Raw genomic sequence first — 12,653 nt, forward strand, 5'->3', positions numbered from 1 at the left:
CCTTGTCCCCCGCACCCCTCACCCCCACGTGACATCGTAGGCCGACGCTGATTGGCCGCATCGAATTTGAACCTGGGTTTAACGAATTCTGCGCGGAGCCGTTAACTGGCCCCGCCCCTTGACCAGCCCCACCCTGCCGCCCCCCCCCGCCACCAACCCACGTCCCACCCCACCTACCCACCCCCGCCACCCCCCACCCCACCTACCCACCCCCGCCACCGCCCCACCCCACCTACCACTCCCCTCCCACCTACCCACCCCACCTACCCACCCCCCGCCCCCCCCCCCCCCCCCCCCCCCCCCCCCACCTACCACTCCCCCCCACCTACCCCCCCCGCCGCCCCCCCCCCACCACCCACTCCCCCCCACCTACCCACCCCACCTACCCACCCCCCCGCCCCCCCCCCCCACCCCACCTACCCACCCCCGCCGCCCCCCCCACCCACCTACCACTCCCCCCACCTACCCACCCCACCCCCACCCACCCCCGCCCCCCCCACCCCACCTACCCACCCCCGCCGCCCCACCCCTCCTACCACCCACCCACACCCCCGCCCCCCCCCACCCCACCTACCCACCCCCCCGCCGCCCCACCCCTCCTACCACCCACCCCCGCCGCCCCCCCCCACCCCACCTACCCACCCCCCACCGCCCCCCCCCCCCCACCTACCACTCCCCTCCCACCTACCCACCCCCCGCCCCCCCCCACCCCACCTACCACTCCCCCCCACCTACCCACCCCCGCCGCCCCCACCCCAGCTACGCATCCCCCGCCGCTGCCCCCACCCCACCTACCCACCCCCGCCCCCCCCCCAAGGAAACTAAACGGAGTTGGGCAGTGCGCCCGGCGCGCCCACCACTCTGATGAATCAATTATTGATCCGATGAAACGAGATCAATACCCCCCCACCAACCCTCCTCAACATATTCGTCAGCAATCCTTGCACCAACCAGGAAACAAATATATAATGTGTCAGGTTTTCCCGGACATTCAGAATCAGAATGTTTATTTATACCGGAAGAATCCGAAAATCTGTAAAGCTCTTTTTCACAGATGTCCATTTGGGGCGGGTAAGAACGTGACAGCAGAGAGATGCCAGGGAGACGATAGAGAATAAAGTGAAGAAGAATAATAATAGTTAGACACTTGCACCATACACTCAGGCTCAGGGTGGTGGTTAGCATAATTACCATCAGCCATGATCAATCCACTGCTGGATGGAGGCCTCCCTCCCGCAAGCCGTCGAGACACTATGGCGATCCTGCGATGCGACGAAAAATATACTTTACTTGGAGATTGCAGAGGCTGCACTAACAGTCTCCAACTACACGTAATTGCATTTAGCAACTCAATCTTGCTGATCTATTTCTGCTTTGGCATGTTATCTGTTTTCATCTTAGGGCAGTGTTATTGACAATGTGTTAAGTTTTGTTCAATTTCAGAATTGGTTTAGGCAAGATAGTTGTAGGAGGTGGCATAGTGTCAATTAGAGCTATTCTAGAGACGTGAACTCTTGCCAACATCTGATGATGATGATGCCTTTTTGTTCTTTGTGCTTGTGCACCACTTACCAACAAACACCACACTTTCACGTTTATCACAAAACACATTCCTGCGGAGGGAGCTGGTAGGAACGTTGGGTTGCTTGGTCAATGGCCAGGGTCAACGGCGGCGTGGTTTATTCCGCAAATATACCCGACTGTGAGGGCGGCCACAAGCCGGCGTGAGTAGGTTATACGTTGAGTTTTATAAGGGCACCACGGGGTGACCAGCCCCTCCCCACCCAGCCCCCCCACCCAGCCCCTCCCCAACCTCCCCACCCAGCCTCTCCCCACCCAGCCCCTCCCTCCCCACCCAGTCCCTCCCTGCACGACGGACACAATAATTCCCTGTGGGCTGGTGTAACCAGGAGGTTCCTACCAGTATAACGTTTTATACTGTTCTGTACTAACAAGAAATGAATGATCAATGCACAAGCTCAACTGGCCATAAACACAACTTAAAATAACATGGCAACTGTCGCTTAGGAAATGTTAATTTTTAACATGGGGCAGTTCAGTTGCTGTTAATGCCAAACCGAAAAACCGCCTAAATGTGTCCTCTTGTGACTGGAACTTAACCTTTTCGTCTGGGCGTGCCCTTCCATTAACTCAAACGTTCCTCGGCGTTTAGCATTTAAACATGAATTTATTGAACTTTGTGTGCTCGTCCAAATTCAATGGATTGCGGTGGGTCGTGATCTGTGTGGGTCTGTACCAGTCGCCACTGTCGTGAAAGATGTGATGAAGTGCTTACAATAATAGGGTTTTTTTCCCTTTTTTTAAGCAACAAAACTGAAACCTTTTTTTTTATAAAGATTCATGTCTGCATTAACCACAATACTTGCAGTCAAAATGCAAATGAAAAACACACTCTGTATATATTTTTGTTTGCATTTTGACTGCAAGTATTGTGGTTAATGCAGATATGAATCCTTGTAAAAAATTAACCCGTAAAAACTAAGTTTTTCACTATAAATCCTTTATATGCGTGGCGGCTAGAGTCCTCTCGTACTCTGGCTTGAGATGGCTGCCACCTATGGGTCAGATGATTGTCTGGCAGCATTAAGCAATTGGTAATTAAATATTTATTTATTTTCCCCTAAACAGTGTACAATTTTGGGAAAAATTTTTGAACGAAAATTAATTGTCACGCACAACGAGTCTGTGTGCAAAATGTCAGCTCGATTGGATCACGGGAAGTGGGTTAAAAAACGACCGAAAGATTTGCACGGTCGTAAGCAAGCAAGCAAGCACGCAAGCACGCAAGCAAGCAAGCGAACTTAATATAAAGGATTTAAAAAAGGTTTCAGTTTTGTTGCCAGAAAAAAGGGGAAAACCCCTATTATTATATTGTGGTACTGGCAAAGGAGGTGCAATGATGAATTGCTTACAGTTTGTTGATTGGCAGATCGAGTGTAGTGAGGTAAAATCTGCGTACTCCCCCTCTTGCAATGTGTGCTGGCCACAGCCTAGTTTGGGACATGTGCAGAGTTACCGGAAGTTGTACATTTTAGCACCATAGGATTATGAGTCATTTCACAGAGCCTAGCCACACGTAACTTTCAATTTGCTTGCAATATCAACTTATTAATGTGATCGTAAGTGGCACGGCTCGGTTTTTGCAGTGGAAAAAATAATCTGGAGCTTCCTGACCTGGCACAGTCCCAACGCAGCTCGGTTTTACGTATAGTGGAAAATAGATATGAGAGGATCATATATCCACTGTGGAGGAGTCTCAGTTGTGGGATGGAGGTTGAAGAGAGAGAGGCGAGTTTTTGCAGAGGATCCTATAGTGGTGATGAAAATTGTGAGCATATCTGTATAATGTATTACAAAGAAGGCTAACTCAGTTTCAAAGACACCACATTTTCAGAGCATTTTAACACGTCGGGTTTCATGACAAATGTTATCCGTAATAAGGGTTTTTGGGTTAGATCACAGAACAATTATTTATGTTTGTCACTTAAACAAAACAATTCTAAATTGAAATTGGGTTTACTCTGCAACACATTGGTGTGCTGAACTGGTAACGAATTGGCATATTTTTTTAACGTGACAAACCTTACTAATTGGCTTTGTCGGGTGGTGGCAGGTTTAACGACACATTTATATTTATGTTGATAATATTAGTCTGGCAGTTAAAGGCTAATGGACTAAAGCATGTATATGTGTCCGGTTCTGCTTATACATGCCCTAGTGGTATACCTTTACACATTTTACCAGAGCATTTTAAAATAAAAAGTAATCCGTGCTACCATTTGTACAATGAAGCCCTCGATCACGGGAAACCGGTTTCAATGTGACATTTGGTGATGTGTTGGCAGTGGTTCTCAAACACGAAACAAATAACGCTGCATTAAATGTAAGAATTTAACAGGCGACGTTTCGCCCAATGGCCCTTCGCTGCAAAATACGCAATGTTGCACATCCGTCTTCACAAAAATACACCGTAATTTTTGTTTTATATCTGACAACCCATCAGCCGCCGGGCCTTCTGTGATTGAATTTATTCAAATAGAAGCAAAACTCTGGACCAGTTTCGACATGCACATCTCATCAGCAGAGTAAGGCTTTCAAGAGTCAATCCTTATCAACTTCTGATCTTACAGCCACCCAGGCGCGTGCGGCGTGTAACGGCTTAAGGATTCGTATCTTTCATATCCGAGCGGATCGGTCGGTGTTTGTCATCAGTGGGGCCGCGAGGACTGGAGGTTTGGAAAATCTTGTGACAGCAGCAGTGTGTATAATAAGGTACACCGATCCTTAAACTCATGACACATGCTTTGAAACTCGTGTGAGGATCGATGTTTATATGTACTGTATTGTATAATCCGGATTATTTCACGTTCAGGGAAGACGCACCACAGACTTGTTCCCGGTGTCAATAATAATAATAAGAATATTTATTTATACCATAGGATGAGCTATAAAGCTCTTTTCACAGATGTCCAGTCGAGGCAGGTCAGACCGTTACAACAATAAAGTTAAACAAACCTTGTCACAACCCCCAACCCTTACCGGAATGTTTAACACGTAGGCTCACAAGTGTTGACATCACATCTATCCCTCTATTCAAGAATGAAACAGGAGGATTTCTCCACAAATCTGGCTGTCGCCTGATGATGCTGGTTGTAATTACAGGCGAAACGTCGTACTCAAATGGTAAATGTTGTGGATTTACTCTCCAACACACCAGTGTGCTGCACTAGTAACGAATTGGCATGTTCCTGTTGACGTGACAACCCTTACTAATTGGCTGTGTCGGGTGGTGGCGTGTTTAACGACACATTTATATTTACGTGATCTAACTCAATAATCTCTATCATGGATTGTCTATATCAGAGGATGTTTGTTTGCATGCTTTGCCACAAGTACGTGTGGTTAATGCAGACTTGATGCCTTGCAAAATGTATCTATTTGGTGTTTGGGCTCGTTAATACCTCCTGTTTTATTGCCAGAAAGGGTAAAACCTATTCTCGTGATTATTTTGATACTCTACTGGCAAAAAAATGTCCTATAGAAGCAATATATCTAATGTCTTAGAGTGCAGGAGAGCTGTAGTAATTGTTACAGATTTAGTTTGATGCAAAATTCAGAGATTATTTTGTGTACACGTATGTACTGTCCAGAGATTTCAGTCAGCACGTTATTTATTTGTGTAGTATCGCGTTAACATCCGCTCTTTAAACAAATATTTGTTCGTTTACATTTCTGCTTTGGCCAGTTATTGCACACGCAAACATTTTTTTGAAAATATATTTTGGGGATGTGAAAAGAGGAATCTGATTTAAACATGAAAATAAGGCTTGCAATGTGAGACATCTTTGTGAAATACATCCTCACATTCAGTGAAAAGTTTCAACTGGATAAAAGTTTCAACTCGAGCTGTGGTGCAGCGATTTGTGCACTGCCCCATGAACCTGTGACCTGAGTTAGTTTCCCAGCCACGGCTAACATGACTGGCAAGTTTGACCTGGTACTGGGGTTCCCCTTCGCCAACCCACACTGACCAGCATGGCGAAGTATGGTCAAACAGCCTCCATAACTGAAAGGCCATGGGGAGGCCTTCATCTACCAGTAGATTGAAAAAGGCGTTCATAAACGGCCATAATGACTCGACAATTTGGACTAAAATATTAAAACATTCAAGTTCATAAATAAATTGCATGGAATAATAACGTATATCTTGGAGATACTTAATGGCATGGCAGTAAAATGTCTGGATGGTCGTTTATTACAATGCTAAAGCACTTTACAGGATCCTGTAAAAACATATTTTTTCTTCTTCCTGTAACCAACCCAATGTGGAATGTGTTAGCAACTCCCGTTTGGTGCACCCGATCTCATCAGACCTCCAAAGCTAAGCAGGTAGGAGCCTGGATCGTGCTTGCATGGGTGCAGATGTTACAGGCTGTTACGTGGCATCGTTGTCAGCAGAGGGAAGTGCTACAAAATCTATTGCTATTGCTGTACAGTACTATGCTTCCACATTTATGATGCCCACCTTTACTGATCCGCACTGGCAAACGTGGTGAAATATGGTCAAACACATTCCTGCGGAGGGAGCTGGTAGGAACGTTGAGTTGCTCGGTCAATGGCCAGGGTCAACAGCGGCGTGGTGTATTCCGCCGGCGTGAGTAGGTTAAACGTTGAGTTTTATAAGGGCACCACGGGGTGACCAGCCCCTCAACACCCAGCCCCACCCCTCCAACCCCCCACCTAGCCCCACCCTTCCCACCCAACCCCTCCCCACCCTCCCCACCCAGCCCCTCTCCTCCCCTCCCCACCCTGCCCCACCCTCCCCACCCTCCCCACCCAGCCCCTCCCTCCCCACCCAGCCCCTCCCTGCACGACGGACGGACACAATAATCCCCTGTGGGCTGGCGGAACCAGGGGGTTCCTACCAGTAATATCCAACCAGTGTGCTACGGCACATTCAAGTAAACCACGTGAAATGGAATGCCGTATACAGTACTGTACATTAAACAGGCTTGGATTATCCTTTACCTAAGTGGTTTCAACTTAGGGATCATTGGACCCCAAGGGTTATTTTGGTATCACTCGGGATCAGGGTTATTTTAGTTTCACTAGGGTTCCAAATGAAGGGGGCTCATTAAGTTCCCAAGATATTAAAATAGGGGATCTCTATGGCAGAGCCCATCCACACAAACCACAGGCAGATGTTAAGGTTTCCAATGATTAAGGCTTGAAGGTTAAACTAGGTTGTCCAGCAAGGTCCATTCCACATTAATATCTTGCCTACATTAAAAAAAAAACTTTATTGTACAGTGCTGAGTTTACTGGAACATTTACGCGAGCCTGTTGTCTCTTTGGGGCACTGTTTGAAATTTAGTAAAAAAAAAAAGCAGTAGTGTAAATTTGTCGTATAGATTTTAAACTTTTCACAGGAACACCAAATCAACGCGGAGCAAGATCCATCATTCCTTAAATGCTTTGCCAGCAAATGTCAGAGAATGTTATGTTGATTATTGTTAGCATGAAAGCGTATTAAAATAAAAAGTAAAACTTGTCTTGATTTAAAGCTTTCGTGACTGCAGGAATCCATACTCTTTGGTTATTTCGGTAAAGTCAAGTAGTTAGAAATATAATAAAACAAATCACGACGTTTCGATCGCAACACAAGCGATGTTGCGATCGAAACGTCGTGATTTGTTTTATTTTATTTATAATTACGTGACTTTACCGAAAGAACCAAAGAGTATAAAACGTGTCTGTGTCCACTTGTTTGGACATGCGTGTTTGGCTTCACAACTCTTCAGATGTCCTACAAACGAAGGGACGCCAACTCTGGAATTTTACATCGCGTTTATTTATGCACACGACATATGTAGAGGTAATGCTTTTAGTGTAAAGATGTTGGCCCTTTAGACATTAAATGGTCTGTAAATAACACTCTTGCACCTCTGTGGACATGCATTTTTGCTACCTGAGGTATTGCGTTTAAAAGTGTCCTCGCTTTTACAACTCAATTATAATTGTGCTTGGTAGCAGCTTGTTATCATTTGATGACATTCATGTGAAACATTTTCAGTGAGCAGTGCACCAAGGTGTGTCAGAAAATGGCCCCTGAAGATGACCTCAGGAATAGTTATGAAGTCACTTCGCGTGGCCACCTATTAATCGCCCAACAAAGAGTGATGATTTATTTTCATCTAGAGCCCTTTGTCACTGCACTGTTGTATGAAGGCCAACCCATGCCCTTTCAGTTTTGTTTTTGTTTAACCATATTTCACCATGCAAATCAGTGCGGGTTGATGAAGGGGGGAACCCAGGCACGAGTGTTCACCACATTTCAAACCATAGAAGAAATAACAAAACGTGGGAGCATGATAACTCCCGCAAAAAGATAATCCAATACGAGCAAAACTGTATTATATAAGTTGTGTTGCTATTAGCAACATACAACCTTTAGAAAGCCGACAAAATGTATCAAAAGGTTTCCGAATACTTTGAGATTCACACCAATGTTACAAGGATTTACAGTACCTCATTGCCACAACCCTGCCAGTCAAGGCACATGGAGCATATCGTCAAATAAGACATTTCTTTTTCGGCTTTAAAATGAAACACAGGCAGGTCTTTTAAAGTTTTAATCTCCTTTGTGGCCTTCTGTGAAATAATGATTGCACACACACATATACAACATTTGACTAATCTGTGGAAAAGATGCTGCAGTGTTACGTGCGGAATATACAAAACATTTCCCATTTAACAAATTCCTTTGACCAGCTATTCCATTGGATGTTTGCCTAGATTGGAACAGCCTCTTATAAATTATTAATGGGAATGTGAGATAAGCCGTTAAGTGTTTCTGCACTTCTGTGGAGATGAAACACACAACATGAATTGCTACATTTGTATCGGAACAGATTTTCAATTCACACATCATATTTAAAATGGTTTCTTTTCAGAAAATTTCGAAAGCTGCCCTTTGAGAAAAAATTATATGTTTCAAGCACAGCAAGTTTTTTCGTGGCGAAAAAGGACCCCTATTTCAATATGTATTTGGGTACTTCCTGCATTTCATCTAGCTGTGGCCATTCTGTTTTTAAAATCAATGTTATTATAAAAACGAAATACTGTACAGTATTGAATATTTTTAATTTTTAATAAACAGCAAAAAATAATGAACGTCGAAATTTTTAAAATAAAAAATTGTAAAGGTATCATCATCAGGTACCATTATACTGTCGATACGAGTTCCCTCTATTTATTTGAAGCTTTCGCCACGTTACTCACTGTGGAAATTATTTGATACAATTGTGCCAAGTCTCTGTCTACTGTTTTCCCACCCGCTTCTCGGTCTTCCTCTTTTATATCTTTCGTGCACCGGTTGCCATCGCAAACTGAAAACAAGAAACCACATCTTTATTATACTGTACTGAAACTAGTTATCCGATAGAATACGTAGAGTGGAGTATACCGTTTCCAAAAACTACCCTGTTGCTTAAGATTTGTACAATTTTTTTTTATGAGTGAGAGCAGTGGCCTAGTATCTCATGTACTGCTCTACAAAGCCAGTGACGAGAGTTTTATTCCCAGCCAGGGCTAATATCAGTTACGTCTCAAACAATTATGCGCATCTATAACCCCTCTATTAACCCAAGCTCATCAGCATAAAGCGTGGTTGAACAACCCCCAGTAGTGATCGACATGACATGGGGAGGCCTTTATCCAGCCGTGGATTAACAAAGAGCCACTAACCATAATGGTTAATGTGGGTGATGTATGGGATGAACCTGTAACACAACACATTGTCCTGCGGAGGGAGCTGGTAGGAACGTTGGGTTGCTCAGTCAATGGCTATGGTCAACGGCGGCGTGGTGTATTCCGCAAATATGCCCGACTGTGAGGGCGGGCACAAGCCGGCGTGAGTAGGTTAAACGTTGAGTTTTATAAGGGCACCACGGGGTGACCACCCCCTCCCCACCCAGCCCCACCCCTCCCATCCCCCACCCAGCCCCACCCTCCCTCCCCACCCAGCCCCTCACCACCCTGTCCACCCAGCCCCACCCTCCCTCCCCACCCAGCCCCTCCCCACCCAGCCCCACCCTCCCCACCTAGCCCCTCCCTGCACGACGGACGGACGGACACAATAATCCCCTGTGGGCTGGTATAACCAGGCGGTTCCTACCAGTATAAACACTGAGATACACCTTCCATTCCTTTGTGCTGCATTCGTTTTGCTCCACAGTCGTGGCAGAGGCAGGGCATGTAAGCGCATGACGACAGAACAAATACTCTAATGCATCTTTTCCCTTCGAGCGATTGTTCGTGTGACAGGCAGCCACTTTGCCGGCTCACATAATATCGTAGTTCCACTGAATTATTCACCGTTGGCCATGCTGTCTGTATTACGTGACGTGGCCCTGTGATGAGGTGTTCTTGCTGCGACGGCTCGTTCGTGTCAGAAGCTGTGCGGCAAATGAAATATTTGACTTTACATCGTGGTCCAAAGCGAAATGGTGCGATTGTGTTGCAATATTGTTGACGAATAAATATTGCTACGGCAGCCACAGGAGCTAAAGTACCCGATGATGTTCATCGTGCCTATAGAGCCATAGGGATAGGCTCCTGTGTCGATGCCGAGTGTATTTTTTTGCATCGCAGGACTGTAGGGGGATGCTTGCTATTTGAGATTAATCCGACAGTGGAGCGATCGTTGATCAATTCTCTATTGTAAATGTTGTATGTTGAACTTATTTCGCACCGGTGTGTATGGTGGTCACCAATCCAATAATTACCCAGGCTCAAATTGCTGATTCGCTTTTGAGATTTGATGGGATTGGGTACATTTCAGGTGATTTCGTTAAAGGTAGATCTTGTAGACATGTACTGTACACCTTTCAATGCTGTTTGTTCAAAATCTGACAAGCATTGTCCTGTACCTCTAATTCTCTCTGGATTTACCCAGGTCTACTTTATTGTATCCATTGTTTAAACAAAGCTCACGTACCTACCAGCTCACCAACGAACCTGTCAAAAGAGAACTGCACCAATTGGGCCTTCTCTTTGTTCAAATGTAAACCTACCAGTTTACGATACTTTTGCTATTTGTTCATACGCAAAGATAAAAAAAACTAAATTTTTCTGGGCGGATTACGCCGTCACTACAAGGAATCGTGACCGTTGGTCAAGAATTGCGATTGAATGGTATCCATGGGATGGAACGTGCCTGAGTTGATGTCAGCCAGAGATATGGAACGATGTAATCAGCTTGTATAACAAGGGTCAGCCCTGACTTTCCTCCTGGCCTGGGATCAATTGTGAAAGGTAGGGGCCCGAGTTAGACATTTCGGGGAACTGCGGTTGTTATAAAATTCGTCGTGTTCAGCTTCCTCATCTTCTGTGTTGAATTCAACCTGGCACTTGTCCCGAATACACGTTGGCATTCGTAGATCCAGCAGAAAGGTCTTCATGATACCAGCAGAGCAGCGCTCTTCATTGCAAGGCCCACGGGCCACTGGCGGCTCTTGGTGGCTTTTAGTGCGGCCCCTGACGTGCGGCCCCCGACAACACGCAAATGCGAAAACACCCTATCGTGATGTCAAACCCAATGGTTTCAAATGTTTGGCGGCCCTCACACTGATGATGTCTCATCGGCGTTAAGTTTGCCCCCCTATCAGAATTAGTGCAGCAGAGGGCTCTGTTTATAACAGAGAAACGGCGTGTCCATGGGTCGTCAAACTGCCCGAGAGCCACCCTTCAAGGTAGCCCCAATTCTTATTTTCGTGTCCGTCCCCCAAAGCCAATGTCCTTCCTGTGGCAAGCACATCTCTGAGGTCGCAGGTTGCCCTTTTCAAGATCATGCACAGCATTGAATGGTTCTGCCTCCCGCCGCTGTCACAAGTTGAATTTAATGTATGTCTAGTGTTCAACACGGAGGCACACGCTTGACTTGGAGGCAACACGTTTATTACACAGCCCAACTGGGCTAACTACATAAACGTACTCTTAGGTTTTTTCGGTAAGAGTATGAATCCTTGCAGTCACGAAAGCTTCAAATCTAGAATACATAAACGTACACTCTAGACCCTAACAGGGTAACGACACTACTTTCACCGGGTAACTACATAACTGGGTCAGTCAGTAACGGCCTGACTGACCCACTATGCCGAGCGGAGACCGAAGACTGGAGAGACGTGGAGCCAAAATTGATTCCAGAGAACAGCCAAGAACGCTCTCGCTCCGTCTTCGTCCGCGCCCCCTTCGAGACCTTTCTCGAAGGATCTGGACAGAGCGTCACGTGTCCCTCAAGCCCCCCCCCCCTCGGACACCCCTCACTATAGGCCTCGGCAAGGAAAGGTAAAAGTTAAAAGGTAAAGACAACGAGCCTACCTTTACCCTACCGGGTAATTCTTCCGAGCTACCTTTACCCTACCCTTTACCTTACCCCTTGGCATGTCGACACCTTTACCTTTACCCTTTTACCCGGTAAAAAGGGTAAATTACCTTACCTTGCCGAGGCCTACCTCACGACCCTGTCCCGGTCACGTGCCCTCTCGGGTTCACGCAGACTACCATGTCCTGACTTGCCCTCTCTCAGGCCGCTACCAGGACTATGCCCCCTAGGGCCCACTTGCATTTAGTCCTCACTCTGGCCCCAGAGAGAGTTGTTCCAGATGCACAGTAGCATTCTTGTGATAGTGCCTGGTGCTAACACCACAGTGACACGCTTAACGTCACTATATATGCATAAATACTGTAAATGGTGATCCAGAGGTCTTGTGACACCCCCATTTCATTCTGTGAAACTTCATATTTTTTTGCATACCAATGGGTGTGAAGACAAAAATTAATAAGTAAAGAGGAAAAAATGTTAGGGTTCAATTCATTGGGGGTCACAAGACATCTGGACCACGTTGTACTTCCCATGAAACTGTCTGCTATCCATCCCCCTAGTGGACATAGCAACCAACTGCACACCGCACCAGTCACCCTTCAGAGAGAAATAACGTAAAACGCACACCCCCATCCACTGAAGAATCAATTACGGGGCCGTCCATAAATGACGTCACGCGATTTTGGACGATTTTTGACCCCCCCCCTCATCACACGGCGTCACAAAAAGTCAAACCCCCCCTCAAATA

The sequence above is a fragment of the Lethenteron reissneri genome, chromosome 38 (assembly GCF_015708825.2).
Source record: "Lethenteron reissneri isolate LAM-NWPU_2019-01 chromosome 38, ASM1570882v1, whole genome shotgun sequence".
In the NCBI taxonomy this organism is placed as follows: Eukaryota; Metazoa; Chordata; class Hyperoartia; order Petromyzontiformes; family Petromyzontidae; genus Lethenteron; species Lethenteron reissneri.